The sequence below is a fragment of the Monodon monoceros genome, unplaced genomic scaffold (genome assembly GCF_005190385.1).
Source record: "Monodon monoceros isolate NGI ecotype Baffin Bay Population unplaced genomic scaffold, NGI_Narwhal_1 Super_Scaffold_22, whole genome shotgun sequence".
NCBI classification, from domain to species: domain Eukaryota; kingdom Metazoa; phylum Chordata; class Mammalia; order Artiodactyla; family Monodontidae; genus Monodon; species Monodon monoceros.
In genome coordinates, this window is record NW_021703779.1 from 42,276,806 (window position 1) to 42,289,274 (window position 12,469).

General features: G+C 48.8%; 1 pseudogene; it reads right to left on the reverse strand.

Moving 5' to 3' along the window:
* Window positions 1-11,677: 11,677 nt before the first annotated feature.
* On the reverse strand, window positions 11,678-12,086 carry LOC114906500 (annotated as a pseudogene).
* Between the last annotated feature and the right edge of the window lie 383 nt (window positions 12,087-12,469).

A 12,469-nucleotide genomic window follows, 5' to 3' on the forward strand; every position in this document is an offset into this window, starting at 1 on the left:
CTCCTCCTCCCCCTCCTCCTCCTCCTCCTCCTCCTCCTCCTCCTCGTACAGGCTCCTGCTGTGAGGCACTTCCCCAGCCTGCAAGCCCAGTAACACTCGTGTGTGCTCCTGCCACCTCGTGGTCATATTTTTTTCTTGATAACCCCCAAATACCTCAAACTCCGTAAGTGGCAATAAGGGGAGAACTTCTGGAGATAATTAGGAAATAGATATGGAGGCCACCCAGTCAGCAGGAAAATCAATTAGCAAAATTCCTGGATGGCCTCAAATGAGTGGGATTCAAAATTTAGAATGCCACTGCTTCGGTTTGGCGTGGCACTGCTCTGTACTGTATTACACCCTATATTTTGGGGGGTATCCTCCTGTGCTTCAATAGCCTGGCCAAGTGATAGCATCAGTATTTGAGTGAACACATGCCACTGGAACTAATTTGGGGGGGCCAGAGGGGCCCAGCTGCATGCGGTAGGAAGTCAGCCTGCCCACCTGGGTATCCATTAGGCAGGTGGTGGACACTGTAAGACCTGTGGGCCTGAACAGAAAAGGGGGAGGGGTGCACACCTCTGGACTGAGGGGTGGATACCCCTGACCCCATAATGGGCTATAATGGGAGGAGCTCCCTGACAATGGCCAGTGATTCAGCGTTACTCTGTGACGAGAGGACATCCTTGCCGCTGGGGACCACTGTGGCAGCTAAACAAGCCTATAAGGCAGAGGCATCAGGCCAAGGTTAGTCCCCAAAGTGCAGTTGGGGGAGGCACCTTTGCAAACAGCTAGCCTGACTCTGATGCTGTCGCACTTGGATCTGCTGTTACAGGTGGCATCATTCTAGCCCTTCCCTGGAGGGCTATCTGGACCCCAACTCTTGAGCTGAGGCAGCTAAGGCATTACTTAACGTGACAAAGACAAGGGAGTTATCTTCCTGCCTCTCCCAGGACTCCTAAACAGGGGGCCATCCTGTTGAATGAGAGAGGCAAGCCAGAACTTCCTCTTGATGGCTTCTCACCAGGCCACAGCCTGGTGAGGAGGTAGGAGCTTACACTCGTTGGAAGACCAGATGGAGGGGAGGGCCCTGGAGAAGAGGACTGGTGCCCTCTAGAGGCCCAGGCAGCACAATGCCAGTATGGTCATGGTGAGGAGAATCTACCCTCCACCCAGGACCACCCACAAAGTAACAGAAGACACAAGAGGGGAAGGTCAAAAAAAAGGGACAGGTTCTCACTTGGGGGAAGCGACACATCCCCCTTCCCCCTGAGGCCCAGTCCTCCATAAGGACAGAGTTCGGGAACCAAATGAAAAAGGGACTGCCTGGCTGTATAGAATGTATCAGGCAGAGAGCGAGAATTCCACCTAACAGGGTCTGGAATTAAACAATTGGCGGCCACAGAATGGGATGGAAAAATGGGCCCCTGGTAAGGGATCTTGCACAATTAGTGAGGAAGGGAGGAAGGACCCCCAGAGGCAGCTTTGGACCCTAGTTCACATATACCTTGTTGATATGGATTTTTTAATGGCTTGGAGGGCCACCCACCCCACATGAGGCCTCATAATCACCTGGGCAGACTGTCAATGGAAAACACCAGCTGAGGCCAAAGATCTCCTCCATCAGCTAGGGATGCTGGAGTGGGCTTATCAGGTAACAGATGGTGTGCAGCAGGATGACTGGGCAAGTGGGAGGAGGGTGAATAGAGTCCTGAGTCCACAGCGTTGTTTCTCAGAGGGGCTCCTGACAAAGGTAAGTCCTCTTTACTGGCAGTGATGGTTAACACGAAAACAGTTCAAAAGTCACAGCTGCCCTTGGATTTAATAGAAACCCCTGAAAGACAAACTCAGATCCAAGTGTTTAAGCCACCTGGCCTAAATCAAAATTACTATCGAGAGTGAAGCCTCCCCCCTCCTAAGTCAAACAAACTTACAGCTTGGCCTCTGCTTAAGCGTGAACTCTGAGAAAACAAGACAGGTTATATATTAGTCAGAATTTTCCAGTGAAGCAGAACCAATAGGATGTATATATAAAAAGAGGGGTTTTTTTCATAAGGAATCGGCTCACAGGGTTATCCTGGCAAGTCCCAAGATCTACAGTCCTCAAGCTGGAGCCCTAGGAGAGACCATGGTATAGTTCCAGTCCAAAGATTTGCTGGCTTGAGGTCTAGGAGGAGCCAATGTTTCAATTTGAGTCCCAAGGCAGGAAAAAATGTACCAGCTCAAGGGAGTCAGGCAGGAAGAAATTCCCTCTTACATATGGGAGGGTCACCTTTTTGTTCTATTCAGACCTTCAGCTAATTGGATGAGACCCGCCAACACTGGGGAGGGTGATCTGCTTTACTCAGCCCACCAATTCAAATGCTAATCTCATCCAGAACCTTACAGACATGCCCAGAATAATGTTTGACCAAATGTCTTGGCATTTGTGACCCAGTCAAGTTGACACATAAACTTAACCATCACAGGTTAAGGGACAAGAGGGCCCCAAATTGGAGGTTCTCTGATAAATCAGTGCAGCAATAGTACTACTTACTAGGGTTAGATTACGAGCTGCGGCAGGCTTCCCTTTCAGAGGCAGCCTCATCTTTAGTACTTGCCTCTGGTCTCCACCAGTGGCCAGGACAGCCCACACAGAGGGATCCAGCAGTCACAGAAGTAGGGCCCCACCTGGAAGAGAATAGCCCTTGTAACACATTAACTGTAGTTTGGGCTCCAGAACACAAACACACTGGCTGGCTCTGTTGGACACAGGTGCTCAAACCTTCCTAATCCCAGGGAGCATTCATGCTTTAAAGGGAACTCCCCCTCCCCCCAAAAGAGGTGACTGACTTCAGAGGACAATTAATTAAAAGGAAAATTACCCACTTAACTATTAAAATTGGCCCAGATTTGCTAAAAGATGTTTCTTTCCTGGTGTTCCCTTGGAGACTATCCCTGTTCCCATTACTGGACCGGCTCAGTCAGCAGCTAACTTCATGGAACAAACCCAAGGCTTTTACTCTATTGGTGGGCGCCAACCAGTGGGAACCAGTTACCATTTCGTTATTGGTGTGGGCGGTAAACACGCCATAGTACAGGATATGACAAGGCACTGAGGGCCAGGCAGTCACAATCCTGAGTGAGCACCTCACTGAAAGGGGATGGGTAACTGCCTTCCTCCATAAGGTACAAGGCCCCTGTTAAATTGGGCGGTTACATTCAGAACTGAGAAGGGCAAACTCTTCGCAATCCAATAAAATAAAAGCTCCTAGTGCTCCAACCTCCCACATCAGCAAGGAGGCCCAACATTTGGTAGAAAAGTTTGGATTCTGGTGCCAACATGTTCCTCACGTCTACTATTTGCTAGACCCTATCTGTGTATTGAGTCACCTGTAAGTCTCCCATTTTGAGTGAGGACCTGAGCTACAACAGGCACTAGATAAACTAAAGGAGGCTATCACTTCAGCCCTCCCACTAGTGCCCCAAGGATAGGACTTCACATTTAGAAGTTTCTGCTCCCACCCCAAAATTTGCTTCCTGGGGCCTCTGGACCAAATGGACACGCAAACCTCTACCTGGGCTTTTGCTGTAAGGGGCTCCTAGCCTCAGCCCAGACGTATTTGCCACTGGAGAGGCAATTTCTAGCAGCATACAGGGCACTTATGGAAACTGAGGCCCTTTCTGGGGCAGAGCCAGTTATCCCACAGACAGAGATTCCTCGTATGCCCTACATAATGGAAGAAAAACTCCCCATAAAATCAGATTGGCATCAGAGGCCCCGTTATTAAAATGGAAATGCTATCTACAGGGTTGAGCTAAACCCAGCCCTACTGGAGTGTCACAAACTCCATGAGGAAATAACCACATACCTGCCACTGAAGCTAATTTTCCCAAACCCCAGAAATGCCTCTACCCCTTGCTCAATGGGGACGGGAGGGAGGATGGTCAGCACCCTCAAAACAAGCAAAGCAACTGTCTTCCTTTACCGATGGAGTGAGCACAAGGTGTAAGGGACCAGACAATAGAGAGCCACAGCCTGTCACCCCCAAATCCATATGGGGCACAGACCAAAGTGCCCAGTGGGCTGAGCCGCATATAATAGTCCTAGCAGTAGAGTATACCTTTGACAAACATTTTCCCAATGTTCATATTTTACTGACTCCTGGTTGGTGTTCATGAGCTAACTACTTGGTCAGGACTTTGGCAAAATCAGGGCTGGAAAATACAAGCCAAGACATTTGGGCTAAAGAGGTATGGGGCCAATTGCCACACTGGCTCCCACTCTGCCCATCTGGGAGCACCATACCTCAGCTCATACCAAACAAGACACAGAGGAAGTGCTCTACGACTCAAAGCCTGATGAGTTAACTGAACCACCAAAGCAGCTAGGGCTCTGGAAGGAGGGGAAGATCTCCAGACCTTTGGGAGGAGCCACCCTCCCCTTCTATCAGGGAGCACATGAGAGGTCAGGGCTTTGGGGCACCACAGGGTTATGAAAATGGATTGTTAGTAGAGGAGTCGGCGCAGCAGGGAGACAAAACATTAGTGGCTGTACCAGAAGCCAGAAATCTAGACATTGGGCCTACCTCACTGGAGGGACAATTTACAGAGGAGGAGGGCCACATCAGAGATGGCAAATTGATTTCATTGGGCCTCCCCCTGCAGCGGCAGGAACATATATGTTAACACATGGTTAATAGTGGTGGGTGCCCACAGAGGCCTTCCACTGATGGCTCTTGTGGGGCCCCAACCTCTGTTAATGTTACTGAAGTGTTAACACCGGAGCCTCACAGCCCTTGGGAGTGCTGCCAGTTATACAAATAGATCAAGGCTCCCACTGCAAAGCAACACAACAGCGGGCATTACAAAATCACATTGTGTGAGTTTTCACCTACTCCATTGTCCTATAGCAGCAGATGTCACAGAAAGGCATAAAGGTATTTTAAAACAAGGGCTCCTGAGAGAACCTGGAGGAAGATGGTCCATCAAGTTCAAAAGTGCAGACGAAAGACATGACTGCACTGTATTAAAATTCACAACAAATGAAACGACCACCTGTAGAGACACTGTGACCTCTCCTGGTGGACACATCCACACTGGACACAACCCAATTCCCAGTTTTCATGGATATGGGAGCCTTGCATGCTGCCCACAGCAAATGAACATCCACCTGGTACTTCCACCTTTTTCCCTTCTCCCTCATAGAAACTCCAGAGCCTAGCAGTCACTTCTCCCTTGATCCCAACAGGGACCTGCTGTGGACCACCAACTCTGGGACCACATTCAGCGTGCTTCTGCTCCTCATCCAGTGTAAGCTGAGCAGATCACTCACCACTATCTGGAGAGAGAGGCGTCCTCATCTGCTGCCCACATACTGCACTAAATCACCATAGAACAATCTTGGACCAGCTCCTGATACCCAGGAGGTGGAACTAATTACCCCCGGACTGGGTAACACCATTTGGACGATACCCAAGGGACAATCAGATCTCTTACTGCTGCCCACAGATGACCTCTGACTTTCACCCCTATTCTGTTGCTGTGCCCCTTCCATACCTGAGAAGTTCCTCCCTTCACCAGTGTCGACTACACACCCATTGATGGATCACCCTCCCCTGGCAAACTAAACCCTACTGTTGACAAGGTCTGGAAACAACATGCCACATGCACAACACGGGAGACACACAACGTGGGTCAGGATGGGGACCACGGGAAGCACACTCCTGGCCATTCAGGTCGGTCGGTCCTACTAACATGACCACAGACACCACCACTGAGGCTAGCACTCCTCCTCCTTCCATCTCTACTGCTACCAGCAACACCCATTCTGGCTAAGCCAGGCTCTAAGAGGTGGCTTGTGACTCACAGGTGCCTTCTAATTCTGTGGGTCAACTCTAACTTCAAATATGTGGCCAATCATGGGCTGAGCACATAACCAATTGAGTTGACTCAGGTGCTGAGTATGAGGTAGATAACATGCACATTTACTTGGCTATAACATTATAAGCTCCTATTAACATCGCCTGGAATTGCACTAAGCCCCACAACTTGCCTTCACAGGAACACAGAATATAGGCAACAATGGGAGCCTTGGTGGGCCTGTAAGGGAATCCCTGGTAAAGGGCTTTCCCTATTACAAGCTTCCCCTTGTCCAACACTGGACACTGGGTTTGACTCAAAATTGCAGTAGATTTTTACTCAGCAGCAGAACCCCGCAAGGACTTACCCTCATCAACCACACTAGCCACAACTCTCCAGCGCCACAATCTTTCCAAATATTCCCCTGATACTAACCACTTTAGGATCACTAATTGGTGAGCGGATGGGCAGTAGGAACAGCGTATGTGCAGGACGCCACACAACAATGAAAAGAAACACAGCCAGTCATGTCCTAGGAGTTATCCACACAAATTAAATAAATTGCCCAAGGACTGGAACTCTTGGCTGAATCTCACCATACTTTAGCAGTCACGGTGTTAGATAACAGCATAGCTCTAGATTACCTATTTCTGGGCCTTTATTAACACGTCTTGTTGCATGTTGGTTGTCAAAGAAGAACAAATCAGGACTTAGTAAGGAGAAACTATTTTTCAGAAGGATTATTGGAAGGGAGGGAAAGGGACTATTGTAATGGGGGAGGGCTGGTTGCAATAGGGAGAATGCTATGACCATAAGGTCTACAAGGGTCTCAAAATCAAGCAGAAAAAGGCTTTTCTTTCACAGGGTAAGGAGGAGGCAAGCAGAGATAAGCAGAATCTTTCAGAGAAGTTGGACAAGCAAGGGGAAATGGCCAGTGGGGTCTGCCAGGAAAGTATCCTGCTGTTGTCAGTCAATTCTCAGGAGAAGCTGAGAAGGGAGGCAAATTTCACTTTTTTGTGTTTGCTCAGGCTTGGGGGCAAGCAGAGTTCAGGAACCTGTAGGAAGGGAGAATCCTGACTAAAGTTTGGTCAAGACAAAGCAGAGGGTAAGCAACAGGTAATTGTGAACACTTAGTCGGTCCCCCCTTGTTGTTTAAGTCAGACAAAATCTGTCCTTGAGCACTATTAGGGATGGAATAAGAGTCATTGGGAAGCTGAGTTAGGTCCAAATAGTTTTCAAGGGGGTGCTGGCCTTCACGTTCCTCTTGTTCCTGAAGAACTGACTACTGTATCATCTGTTGATTGTGCTGTTAGGCTGACAGCTGTTGGAAGGCCTTAGCAATTAGGCATTTAACAAGAGAAATACTCAGAAATAAAATAAAATAATAGTTATTAAAGGTTGAATAAGCGAGTAAAACCAAGATTTGAGGTTCAGAGAGAGCAAGTCAAGAAGATTCCTAGACATTGGGCTTGAAGGGTATTCAGATAGTGGAGTGAAGATGACAATGGAAATCTGAAGAATTTTCTGGAATGTCTGGATGTTTTTGGTGATGGCATAACCATCAGAGAGGTTTCAGGGAACACATGCACAGCAATGGCTTCTGATCATTACAAAAGTGCTCCCCTTGAGAAGCCAGGCTGGTGTCCAATGCCAGACAATTGTGAAGATCCACTCATTGGAGTTCCTGTAGTTCTCTGGCAATGATGTTAGTGGTTTTAGATGTTAGTGGTAAGATCCACAGTCATGGTTATTTTCTGTAGCAGAGCATAGAAGATGCAGGTGGTTGGGTGAACTTCTAAGTGGCCCACACTGCAGCAGCTCTAGGCATGCAGGTTGCCCATAGTTGACTTGTTGCAGCAAGTTTTTTAGATTTACTCCCAGTCTCTTAGCCTCTTGTTCTAAGGCTTCTTAAGAACCTGACGAGACAAGAAGAGCACAGCCTCCTTCTGGGGCTTGGATTCTGCCTAAGCTTGTAGTTGTAACATGTTTTGTAGACCTCTTGCCTCATCTAGTGTCTGGAAAACTTAAATCAGAGGTAATAGAGTAGTTAAGGTGAGAAAAGAAGGCAGTCTGGTTAAGCATAGATGGCCCTTTTTGAAGAGTATTGAGGTTGAAGGAGATTCCTTTTGAAGTCTAGGGGGAAAAGCTAAAGGGACCCTGAGTGATAGCACAAAGGATGCCCTTAAATATGAGATGGCATAGGAATTTAAGGGAAGCTGGAGGCTTCCGAAGAAGAGGGAGAACATAACCAGCATTCTAAAGTAAGGTTGTGAGACTGTACTATGAGTTGAGTGAAGGAACGCTATAGATTCTGGGGTCCTTGCAGGGATGGCAGAATTGTTAAAGGGGAGAACAGCTTGGGTGAAGGGGAAGAGGAGATAATACAAATGAAGGCTCGTTATGGAAAGCTGCAGTTGTAATGGGGGGAGTTATGTGGATAGCAAAGATGATGCTGGAGGGGATAGAGAAAAAGGATGATACTGCAAGAAGAACAGTAAAAATGGTGAGATTAGGAAGTATGTAAGAGAATCCTACAGGGTCTTGTTTGGCATCTTGGGTGGAAGCTGGCCACCTCATGATGTCATCTACTTACTTGGTCTGAAGTCCTTAGGAAAGCAGTCTACCTTGTGGCAACATCTGCTTCTGGGGGCTCTCGAGAGACCCTCTGTTTATTTTTTTCAAGTTTAAAACATGTATTTAAAATGCAATTTATAAAATGCTTAATCTGCCGACTCAGGAGCCCGTGGTGCGGGGTGGGGTAGGGTGGGCAGCTGCCCATTAGACCAGCAGAGCGGGACTGCAGGGGTGCGGCCCTCCCTCCCCTGCCCTTCTGTTCAGATACCCAAGGGGCCCATGTGCACCCCTGGGATCACATGGCCGAACACAGGACTCCAGAGGTTTCCAGAGTCTTTGCCTACCAGGGAGGCTGGGGCGGCCCTGCCAGCCCATCTCTGAGCAGAGCATCCCCAGATGGGGCAGAGCTGCATATGGCTGGGCTAGACAGGGAGGGGTGGGGCAGTGGGCTCTGGAAGGGGCTGATGGTAGCAGATAGGGTGTTGCCGCCTGCCTGCAGGTGGGGAGCACCCTGACTGAGTGGGTGGCAAAGGGTTGGTCACCAGGCCCAGACCCCCAGCTCCTTTGGTTATAGGATGACATCAGAGTAGTGGCTCATGGGAAGCAGTTAGCTGGAAGGTCTGAGGCCTGGCTCACAGAGTCAGGGAGGAGCTGGGAGAAGGGGACAGTACTGTGAAGGCAGATAAGGGGCAGCAGCCTCAGGTTTCTGCCCCCTGCTCCCCTGGTGTTTTGCAAGCCAAAGCCTACAGCTTACTTTTTTTTTTAAATTTTTAAAAAGAAAAGTGATTTATAAAAGCAAAAAATTAAAAATCTCCTTATTGTTAATATTTTAATATGCATTGTTATATGTATTGAATAAAATGTGAAAATAAAAAAAAAAGAAAAAGCACCTAAGGAAAGTTACAGACAACTGCATAAAAACAACAACAAAAACCAAAAACACCCACAAACACACACACAAAATCCAAACTGTTTCCCCATCTCCCCTCCCACCTCCCCCCAACACCATAGCTTCCTGTTTTCATTTCTTTCTTTTTAAAATTTTGCCTGCCACCTCTCCATCTGGGAAGCCAGGATATGACTGCTGGTGGGTGGTGACAGGCACACAGCAGGCAGAGCCCCATCTTTGGCCAGAGGGAGGTGGGAGCATCAGTCCCTACTACATCCTTGATCCACAGACACCCATCAGCCAGCCTCCCCTTGGCTCCCACTAGAGAAGGGGAGCAAGAACAGGTGGTCCCGACGGCTGAGCAATCAGCACTTCTGGCCTTCCCACCTGGCCTACCTCTGTACCTTCTCCAACTGAAAAGGATAGTTTCATCTTGGGCCAGAAACCACTATTACATGAGGGATGGACACTATCCATTTAGAATGCAGAAACTTGGTCTTGGCAGTGGAACTGTAAAGACAGCAGCAACCTTCTCCCGTCCCCACTCCTGGAGGTCATTTCCCCTCAGAGCAGCCTGTGGGCACCATTCAACATCCTGCAGGTTCTTACTGACTGAAGCTTTGTTCCAGCTCTGCTCACAGACAATTTCCTGCCTTCATGTAGTTGTAAGCCTGTGGACTAATTGCTGACTCAACTGACAGCTGAACTTTCCTCCTAGGGGAAGATGTAGTGGGCCAAGACTTACACAAATGTCACACCAACCACTCCTGAGCGAGGAGGCCGTCTGGCTGGCTGAGGGATATAAGGCGCAGTGCAATGGAAGAGATCAGAAAGCCCGAGAGCGGCCAGAGTGTACACACACAGCTGCTCTAGGCGGGGCCCCCTAAGTCTCTTCCACCTCAAAGAACCAAAGCAAATCTCCAGGCTCCAAGGACAGAGGGGAAACTGCCTTCATTCCAGGCCCTTGCTCTGGAAGACGGGTTGGAGGATAGCCTAGGCCTATGGGGAACCAGTCTGTCTGTCATTACCAATCTTTGCAATGCACAGCTTGTCTCTTCCCAAATGTATTGAGAATGGTCTGCTCCCAAGGTAGTGATTTCACAAGGGAAATGTGCTGGATAGAGTTACGGAGCTGATGCCATCAACAGAGATGGCACTCCACAGACCCTTGAGAGTTCTAAGCCTTGCTGGAGCAGGAAGATCTACCTACTTTCTGACCACACTCGGCAGAAGGCTCGGAGTCCTGAAGTCAAGACTCTCTCCTGGCTTTCCTTGTGCTGACAGCAAAATACTGAGCAAGGCTTGCAGCCCTTACTTTTTTTTTCTACTTTTTGGCCGCACCGCATGGCATGTGGGATCTTAGTTCCCCGAACAGGGATCCAACCCGCACGCCCTGCAGTGGAAGTGGGGAGCCTTAACCACTGGACCACCAGGGAAGTTCCTCACAGCCCTTACTCCTAAAGCCCCAAAGTGCAGCCTCACTCCTTGCCCACTTCTAGAAGTAGTAAGCCTCCTGAGAGGTTTTGGAAGGGGAAGTCTGTTCACTTGCCCTATCTTCCAAAATACACTAGAGGTGAGGGGTTGGCACCCTCCCCAGGCTCTCTGAGCCTATAGAGCTAGCCCAGTCTTCAGGTAGTGCCCAGATGCTCTGGGACTTAGCTGGGGGGAGGGAGGTATAGGCATGGGGTGCTCATCTGTCCTGGGGGCTGCAGAGCCCTGCCCCTTTTCTGGGCTGCAGTAGGAATACAGAAGCTAAGCTCACCAAAATCCTATTGGTTAATGCTTCTAGTGAATTGCCCAGAAACATTTTTAAGTAGACTACCAAACTACTCTTTCTCAATTAAAAATTCATTAAACTGCTAAAACCCCTCCCATGCACTTCTACTTTTGCAAATCAAATATTGTATAAACAAACAAAAACAGGAAGCAAAGAAACAAAAAGGGTATTTTCAGATGGAACTTGCCTTTAAGTGATGAAAACATGCACTTGAGCGTGGGTGGATGGGAGTTCTCATTTGTGTTTTAAAATCCCAAATTAATGAGCATGATAAACTGTTATTGCTGGCACTGGCTTTACCCCAAGTGGCCAAGTGGTACTGTCTGACTCTCTGAGTCCTTGGTGGGTCCCCCCCAACCCTCCTCTAACCCCACCCTTTCCCTTTCCATTGACTTGGGACAGCCCTTCTAGACATGCCAATCACAGTGGGGGGAGGAAGGTCACAGTACATGGGGTTCAAGGTCACAGTGGGCGGAGCAAAGGGAATCACATTGCAAGTAAGTCAGGTTGTTCCCTCTGCTCAAGTCCAGCTGTCTGCCACAGCAGTGCGACCCACAGCGGATGACCCAAGAAGTGGTGACGGAGGCAGTGGCGGTGGCATCCTTTCCTGCCCGCATTTATCTGTGCTGTTTGAAGCCTTGTAACCCATCAGGACCAACAGCTGTCTGATCACATTGTTGGGCTGCCTGCTGTCTTCAGGTTGGGAGATCCTGGCTGGCCTGTCGAGGATGGGTTTCTCTTGCTCCTCCTCTGGGCTGGTGCTGCCCATGATCCACTTCCAGGCCTCTGCGTACTCTGCCTCACGCTGCACTAGGGACTTGACAGGAAGGGCTGGCCTGCTGGTGGAGTTGGGGCTGCTGACCACACCAATGCTGGTGGGCTTCTTGAGGATGCGGATCTGTGGAGGGGCCCCATGGGTAGGCTATCGTCCTGAATCACAATGGGCACTTTGGAGGAGATTTGGATTTCCCCACTGTCTGCCGCCTCCCAGCTCTCAGGGACTTCCTCATCTTCCATCTTACTCACCGCTTTCAGAGACCCTCAGTTTAGAGTCTGCAGTTGGGATGGACTTCCATTTAGAGTAGATTTCAACATCTTTTCAGTTGAGAAACACCAATCCAGGGTTTGACCCCCCGGGGTTTGGCAGCAGTGTTAGTGATGTAAAGAGGATGATGCAAGGGCCCTTTTAATAGGGATCAAGATTAGTTTTCTGGTTGCCTTGAGAGAACTAAGTCTCCAATTTGTAGGTTATATAGTGGTTTGCATAGGAGAAATGAAGGAAAAGCAGCTTCCACCTGTTGAAGAGAAGTTTGGGAATAATGAATAAATTTCTTACCATATTTTAGAATGTCTGAATTGACCAGGTTAGAGTCTTCAAGAGCCCAGACAGAATAGAGAATTCTATGGGC